Genomic DNA, 8971 nt, shown 5'->3' on the forward strand with positions numbered 1-8971 from the left:
TCAGAAATGAACAAAACTAAGTATGCCTCTTGTACACTGCCGGACGGCGCCCTAACCTGGTGGAACACACTTGCTCAAGCTAAGGGTATTGATGAGGCGTATGCTACCCCGTGTGAGGAATTTAAGGGGGCCATGATTGAAGAGTATTGCCCCAGGACAGAGATACAGAAAATGGAGGCTGAGTTCTGGGATTTGAAAGTTGTGGGAACTAATCTCAATGGTTATAACTGTAGGTACCTGGAATTAGCTCTGATGTGTCCCACGATGGTTACCCCGGAATTTAAGCGTATGGAATGGTATTTATGGGGACTTCCTAAGACTATTCAGGGGAATGTCACCTCTTCTAAGCCAACCAGTGTCCCGGAAGCTATGCGCATGGCGCATACCCTGATGAACCAAATCACCAGCAAAGAACCAGAAAAGGCTAAACCCGAATCGGGTAGTAGTGAGAAGCGTAAGTGTGACAACAACAAGGGGAGAGTCTTTGAACAAAACCCTGCTAAGAGGTACAACGATGGAAGGAACCCCAACCCGAACCCTAGCTCGAACTCTAACTACAAGGGTAGTCTACCGCAGTGTAAGAGATGCTACAAGGATCACACCGGGTACTGCAACCTGGTCTGCGAAAAATGTAAAAGGACTGGGCATATTGGCAAAGACTGCAAGATCACCACCTTGAATGTGAAGACAAACCCTACTGGACCGAGGAAGTGCTATGAATGCGGACAGACGGGCTACTTCAGAAATGAATGTCCCAACAAGAGAAAGGACAGCGGGCCACCGCGTGGAAGAGCTTTCAACATAAATGAAATGTTCCGTTCATATTGATTATAAACGTTCCATATTAATTGATTTCGTCGCGAGGTTTTGACCTCTATATGAGACGTTTTTCAAAGATTGCATTCATTTTTAAAATATACATAACCTTTATTTTATCGATAAAGGTTTAAAAAGCATTATGTAGATTATCAAATAATGATAATCTAAAATATACCTTTTACACACGACCATTACATAATGGTTTACAATAAGAATATATTACATCAAAAATAAGTTTCTTGAATGCAGTTTTTACACAATATCATACAAGCATGGACTCCAAATCTTGTCCTTATTTTAGTATGCAACAGCGGAAGCTCTTAATAATCACCTGAGAATAAACATGCTTAAAACGTCAACAAAAATGTTGGTGAGTTATATGTTTAACCTATATATTATCAAATCATAATAATAGACCACAAGATTTCATATTTCAATATACATCCCATTCATAGAGATAAAAATTATTCATATGGTGAACACCTGGTAACCGACATTAACAAGATGCATATAAGAATATCCCCAATCATTTCGGGAAATCCTTCGGACATGATAAAACAACTCGAAGTACTAAAGCATCCGGTACTTTGGATGGGGTTCACTAGGATTCGCGTCAATTAGTAGATCGGTTTACTAATTCTTAGGTTACCAAGCAAAAGGGGCATATTCGGCTTCGATCATTCACCCATATAATGTAGTTTCATTTACTTGTGTCTATTTCGTAAAACATTTATAAAACTGCATGTATTCTCATCCCAAAATATTAGATTTTAAAAGTGGGACTATAACTCACTTTCACAGATTTTTACTTCGTCGGGAAGTAAGACTTGGCCACTGGTCGATTCACGAACCTATAACAAATATGTACATATATATCAAAGTATGTTCAAAATATATTTACAACATTTTTAATATGTTTTACTATTTTAAGTTTATTAAGTCAGCTGTCCTCGTTAGTAACCTGCAACTAGTTGTCCACAGTTAGATGTACAGAGATAAATCGATATATAATATTTTGAATCAATGCACGACCCAGTGTATACATGTCTCAGGCTAGATCACAACTCAAAGTATATATATTTTTGGAATCAACCTCAACCCTGTATAGCTAACTCCAACATTACTGCATATAGAGTGTCTATGGTTGTACCAAATAACATATATACATGGGTCGATATGATATGTCAAAACATTTGCATACGTGTCTATGGTATCCCAAGATTACATAATATATTAGAATACATGTATAATACAATATAAGTTAGCTAGGATATGATTAATATAGATTTGTTACCAATTTTCACGTAGCTACAACAAGCAAAAAATATCCAATCTTGTTTTACCCATAACTTTTTCGTTTTAAATCCATTTTGAGTGGTTCAAGTTGCTATGGTTTCATATTGAACTTAAGTTTATGAATCTATATAGAAAAATTATAAGTTTATAATCAGAAATACAGGTTACAAGTTGTTTTTGTAAAGGTAGTCATTTCTGTCGAAAGAATGACGTCTAGATGACCATTTTGGAAAACATACTTCCACTTTGAGTTTAATCATGATTTTTGGATATAGTTTCATGTTCATAAGAAAAAATTATTTTCCAAGAAGAATAACTTTTAAATCAAAGTTTATCATAGTTTTTAATTAAGTAACCCAAAACAGACCGCGGTGTTACTACGACGGCGTATATCCGGTTTTACGGTGTTTTTCGTGTTTCCAGGTTTTAAATCATTAAGTTAGCATATCATAAAGATATAGAACATGTGTTTAGTTGATTTTAAAAGTCAACTTATAAGGATTAACTTTTGTTTGTGAACAAGTTTAGAATTAACTAAACTATGTTCTAGTGATTACAAGTTTAAACCTTCGAATAAGGTAGTTTTATATATATTAATCGAATGATGTTATGAACATCATTACTACCTCAGGTTTTGTGGATAAACCTACTAGAAATGAGAAAAATAGATCTAGCTTCAAAGGATCCTTGGATGGCTTGAAAGTTCTTGAAGTAAAATCATGATACGAAAACAAGTTCAAGTAAGATTTCCATTCGAAATAAGATTGTTAAAGTTATAGAAATTGAATCAAAGTTTGAATATGAGTATTACCTTGTATTAGAAAGATATCTTACTGTAAATGAGAAAGATTTCTTGAGGTTGGATGATCACTCAAAGTGGATTTGCAAGATTGGAAGTAAGCTAGCAAACTTGGAAGTGTTGTTGGTGTGTTCTTGAGTAGTTGTTTTATAACTTGGTTTATATATAGATTTATGAACTAGATTGAGCTAGATTTTGTTAAAGATAATGAAGAACACTTAGAACAAATGAAGAACACTTGAGAGAGAGTAGTTTTATTCAATAAAATTGCAAAGTGAATGTGTTTGTGGAGTACATCATTCACGTGAATATGGAGTCTCCATATAGGCTCCATTAGTTTGTATTTTTGTTAGATATTTCATGCTAGATGTTAAATGATGGTTCTCACATGGTTAGGTGACTCACATGGGCTGCTAAGAGCTGATCATTGGAGTGTATATACCAATAGTAAATACATTAAGAAGCTGGGTATTGTACGAGTACGAATACGGGTGCATACGAGTAGAATTGTTGATGAGAATGAATGAGGATGTAATTGTAAGCATTTTTGTTAAGTAGAAGTACTTTGATAAGTGTCTTAAAGTCTTTTAAAAGTGTATGAATACATATTAAAACACTACATGTATATACATTTTAACTGAGTCGTTAAGTCATCGTTAGTCGTTACATGTAAGTGTTGTTTTGAAACCTTTAGGTTAACGATCTTGTTAAATGTTGTTAACCCATTTTTTATTATATCAAATGAGATGTTAAATTATTATATTATCATGATAATATGATGTATTAATATATCTTAATATGATATATATAAATATAAATATATAAATATATATATATATATATATATATATATATATATATATATATATACAATTAAATGTCGTTACAACGATAATCGTTACATATATGCCTCATTTCGAAATCATTAAGTTAGTAGTCTTGTTTTTACATATGTAGTTCATCATTAATATACTTAATGATATTTTTACTTATCATAATATCATGTTAACTATATATATATATATATATATATATATATATATATATATATATATATATATATATATATATATATATATATATATATATATATATATATATATATATATATATATATATATATATATATATATATATCCATATATATGACATCATATAGTTTTTACAAGTTTTAACGTTCGTGAATCACCGGCCAACTTGGGTGGTCAATTGTCTATACGAAACCTATTTCAATTAATCACGTCTTAATAAGTTTGATTGCTTAACATGTTGGAAACACTTAATCATGTAAATATCAATTTCATTAAATATATATAAACATGGAAAAGTTCGGGTCACTACAGTACCTACCCGTTAAATAAATTTTGTCCCGAAATTTTAAGCAGTTGGAGGTGTTGACGTATCTTCTGGAAATAAGTGCGGGTATTTCTTCTTCATATAATCTTCTCGTTCCCAGGTGAACTCGGGTGCTCTACGAGCATTCTATCGAACCTTAACAATTGGTATCTTGTTTTGCTTAAGTCTTTTAACCTCACGATCCATTATTTCGACGGGTTCTTCAATGAATTGAAGTTTTTCGTTGATTTGGATTTCGTCTAACGGAATAGTGAGATCTTCTTTAGCAAAACATTTCTTCAAATTTGAGACGTGGAAAATGTTATGTATAGCCGCGAGTTGTTGAGGTAGTTTAAGTCGGTAAGCAACTGGTCCGACACGATCAATAATCTTGAATGGTCCAATATATCTTGGATTTAATTTCCCCCGTTTACCAAATCGAACAATGCCTTTCCAAGGTGCAACTTTAAGCATGACCATCTCTCCAATTTCAAATTCTATATCTTTTCTTTTAATGTCAGCGTAGCTCTTTTGTCGAATTTGGGCGGTTTTTAATCGTTGTTGAATTTGGATGATCTTCTCGGTAGTTTCTTGTATTATCTCCGGACCCGTAATCTGTCTATCCCCTACTTCACTCCAATAAATCGGAGACCTGCACTTTCTACCATAAAGTACTTCAAACGGCGCCATCTCAATGTTAGAATGGTAGCTGTTGTTGTAGGAAAATTCTGCTAACAGAAGGTGTCGATCCCAGCCGTTTCTGAAATCAATAACACATGCTCGTAGCATGTCTTCTAGCGTTTGTATCGTCCTTTCGCTCTGCCCATCAGTTTGTGGATGATAAGCAGTACTCATTTTTAAACGAGTTCCTAATGCCTGCTGTAATTTCTGCCAGAATCTTGAAATAAATCTGCCATCCCTATCAGAGATAATAGAGATTGGTATTCCATGTCTGGAGACTACTTCCTTCAAATATAGTCGTGCTAACTTCTCCATTTTGTCATCTTCTCTTATTGGCAGGAAGTGTGCTGATTATGTGAGATGATCAACTATTACCCAAATAGTATCAAAACCACTTGCAGTCCTTGGCAATTTAGTGATGAAATCCATGGTAATGTTTTCCTATTTCCATTCCAGGATTTCGGGTTGTTGAAGTAGACCTGATGGTTTCTGATGCTCTGCTTTGACCTTAGAACACATCAAATATTCTCCTACGTATTTAGCAACATCGGCTTTCATACCCGGCCACTAAAAATATTTCTTAAGATCCTTGTACATCTTTTCCGTTCCAAGATGTATTGAGTATCTGGTTTTATGAGCTTCTCTAAGTACCATTTCTCTCATATCTCCAAATTTTGGTACCCAAATTCTTTCAGCCTTATACCGGGTTCCGTCTTCCTGAATATTAAAATACTTCTCCGATCCTTTGGGTATTTCATCCCTTAAGTTTCCCTCTTTTAAAACTCCTTGTTGCGCCTCCTTTATTTGAGTAGTAAGGTTAGTGTGAATCATTATATTCATCGCTTTTACACGAATGGGTTCTCTGTCCTTTCTGCTCAAGGCGTCGGCTACCACATTTACCTTCCCTGGGTGGTAACGAATCTCAAAGTCATAACCATTCAACAATTCAATCCACCTACGCTGCCTCATGTTCAGTTGTTTCTGATTAAATATGTGATGAAGACTTTTGTGGTCGGTATATATAATACTTTTGACCCCATATAAGTAGTGCCTTCAAGTCTTTAATGCAAAAGCAACCGCGCCAAATTCCAAATCATGCATCGTATATAGATGCATAAGCAATTACTTTCGTTCGATGCATTAATACACAACCGAGACCTTGCTTTGAGGCATCACAATATATTACAAAATCATCATTCCCTTCAGGTAATGACAATATAGGTGCCGTAGTTAACTTTTTCTTCAACAATTCAAACTCTTTCTCTTGTTCATCCTTCCATTCAAATTTCTTCCCTTTATGCGTTAATGCAGTCAAGGGTTTTTCTATTTTGGAAAAATCTTGGATGAATCTCCTGTAATAACCAGCTAGCCCTAAAAATTGGCGTATGTGTTTCGGAGTTTTCGGGGTTTTCCACTTTTCAACGGTTTCAATCTTTGCTGGATCCACCTGAATATCTTCTTTGTTCACTATGTGACCGAGGAATTGAAAACTTAGCGTACAGTTTGAAAACTTAGCGTACGGTTTCAACCAAAATGCACACTTTGAAAACTTAGCGTACAGTTTTTTCTTTTCTTAGCAACTCTAGCACTTTTCTCAAATGTTCTTCGTGCTCTTGATCATTCTTCGAGTAAATAAGTATGTCATCGATGAAAACAATGACAAACTTGTCAAGATATGGCCCACACACTCGGTTCATGAGGTCCATGAACACAGCTGGTGCGTTAGTCAATCTAAATGGCATAACCATAAACTCGTAATGATCATAACGCGTCCTAAAAGCAGTCTTTGGAATATCATCCTCCTTCACCCGCATTTGATGATATCCAGAACGTAAATCGATCTTCGAATAAATCGACGAGCCTTGTAGTTGATCAAATAAGTCTTCGATTTTTGGTATTGGGTAGCGGTTCTTGATGGTAAGTTTGTTCAACTCTCGGTAGTCGATACACAACCTAAATGTACAATCCTTCTTCTTGACAAACAAAACAGGAGCTCCCCATGGTGATGTACTTGGTCGAATGAAACCACGCTCTAAAAGTTCTTGTAACTGACTTTGTAATTCTTTCATTTTACTGGGTGCGAGTCTATATGGAGCACGAGCTATTGGTGCAGCTCCTGGTATAAGGTTTATTTGAAATTCAACGGATCGATGTAGGGGTAATCTCGGTAAATCTTTCGGAAATACATCGGGAAATTCTTTTGCGACGGGAACATCACTGATGTTCTTTTCTTCAGGTTTAACTTCCTCGATGTGTGCTAGAATGACGTAACAACCATTTCTTATTAGTTTTTGCACCTTCAAACTACTAATAAGAATTAAGTTCGCGTTGTTCTTTTCTCCGTACACCATTAAAGGTTTTCCTTTTTCACGCATAATGTGAATCGCATTTTTGTAACAAACGACCTCTGCTCTCACCTTTTTCAACCAGTCCATGCCAATTATTACATCAAAACTCCCTAACTCGACTGGTATTAAATCAATTTTAAACGTTTCATCCCCCAGTTTAATTTCTCTATCCCGACATATATTATCTGCTGAAATTAATTTACCGTTTACTAATTCGAGTAAAAATTTACTATCCAAAGGCGTCAATGGGCAACTTAACTTAGCACAAAAATCTCTACTCATATAGCTTCTATCCGCACCCGAATCAAATAAAACATAAGAAGATTTATCGTCAATAAGAAACGTACCCGTAACAAGCTTCGGGTCTTCCTGTGCTTCTGCCGCATTAATATTGAAAATTCTTCCACTGCCCTGCCCATTAGTATTCCCCTGATTCGGGCAATTTCTAATAATGTGGCCCGGTTTTCCACATTTAAAACAAACAGTGTTGGTATTACTTGCTCCGACACTATTCGTTCCGGCATTACTTGTTCCGACACTATTTGTTCCCTTAGTTCTGTTAAACTTTGGTCCGTAGACCTCACACTTTGTCGCGCTATGACCATTTCTTTTACACCTGTTGCAAAATGTCGTGCAAAACCCCTTGTGATTTTCTTCACACCTATGACATGGCTGTTTTTGGTTTTTGTTGCCGTTGTTGTTATTGAGGTTGTTGTTGGGATTGTTGTTGTTGTTGAAACGGTTGTTGTAATTGTTGTTGTTGTTGGGATATTTGTTGTAGTTATTATTAGGATTGCGGTTATTGTTGCGATTGTTGTTGCGATTATTGGGATAGTTGTTGCGATTGTGGTTGTAATTGTTGTTGTTATTGTTGTTCTGGTGACTCTTGTCACCATTTTCCTCCCACTTCCTCTTGAGTTGTTTCGTGTTGGCTTCTTCGACCGCCTGCTCTTTAATTCTTCCCTCAATCTGATTTATGAGTTTATGAGCCATTCAACTTGCATTCTGTATAGAAGCAGGATCATGTGAACTCACATCTTCTTGAATCCTTACTGGTAACCCTTTTACAAACGCGTCGATCTTCTCTTCTTCATCTTCGAACGCTCTCGGACACAATAGGCACAACTCTGTGAATCGTCGTTCATATGTGGTAATGTTGAACCCTTGTGTTCTTAACTCTCTAAGTTCTGCCTTGAGTTTATTGACTTCGTTTCTAGGACGGTACTGCTCGTTCATCAATTGCTTGAATGCCGACCACGGTAGTGCGTAAGCAGCATTTTGTCCTACATGTTCAAGATCGGTGTTCCACCACATTAACGCAGTACCTGTGAAGGTATGCGTCACGTACTTAACTTTGTCCTCTTCAGCACACTTACTTATGGCAAACACCGATTCGACTTTCTCGGTCCACCATTTCAATCCAATTGGTCCTTCAGTTCCATCAAATTCCAAAGGTTTGCAGGCAGTGAATTCTTTGTAGGAGCATCCTACACGATTTCTTATGGAATTAGTTCCATTGCTAGATCCAGAGTTATTGTTATTTTGCATCGCAGCCTGTACTGCTGCTATGTTTGCTGCAAGGAAAACACGGAAGTCTTCCTCGCTCATGTTCAAATTCTGACGAGTCGCTGGTGCCATTTCCTTCAAAAATAGCCAAAAGAATTGAGTTAATAATATAGAATTTAAGAGTAGT

Source organism: Rutidosis leptorrhynchoides, chromosome 4, assembly GCF_046630445.1.
Source record: "Rutidosis leptorrhynchoides isolate AG116_Rl617_1_P2 chromosome 4, CSIRO_AGI_Rlap_v1, whole genome shotgun sequence".
NCBI classification, from domain to species: Eukaryota; Viridiplantae; Streptophyta; class Magnoliopsida; order Asterales; family Asteraceae; genus Rutidosis; species Rutidosis leptorrhynchoides.